Genomic DNA, 428 nt, shown 5'->3' with positions numbered 1-428 from the left:
GCTGCTGCTGCAGGTGGTCTAGGTACATCGCAAGGCAATCCGCAGAGACAGCTGAAGAACAGCAGCAGCAACAAGGGCCATGCTGGAAAGGCTGCAAGCGTTTGGAGCCTTCTCTCAGCAGCAGCAGCTGAATCGAGGGTTTAGGGTTTAGGGTTTAGGGTTTAGGGTATTTCTCTTCTCTGTCTATCTGTCTCCTTTTTATTTGTCTCCTTTATCTGCCTGCCTCTTTCTATCTGTCTCCTTTCTATCTGTCTCCTTTCTGTCTGTCTCCTTTCTATATATCTGTCTCCTTTCTTTTTATCTGTCTCCTTTCTATCTGTCTCCTTTCCTTTTATCTGTCTCCTTTTATCTGTCTCCTTTTATCTGTCTCCTTTTTATCTGTCTCCTTTTCAGTGTCTCTGCTTTTTGGTGTCTCCTTCACCTTCTCT

The sequence above is a fragment of the Eimeria mitis genome, genomic scaffold, assembly GCF_000499745.2.
Source record: "Eimeria mitis Houghton genomic scaffold, Emh_scaff447, whole genome shotgun sequence".
Lineage (NCBI taxonomy): Eukaryota > Apicomplexa > Conoidasida > Eucoccidiorida > Eimeriidae > Eimeria > Eimeria mitis.
The sequence above is the reverse complement of the archived record's forward strand: the minus strand, read 5'-3'. Positions refer to the sequence as shown.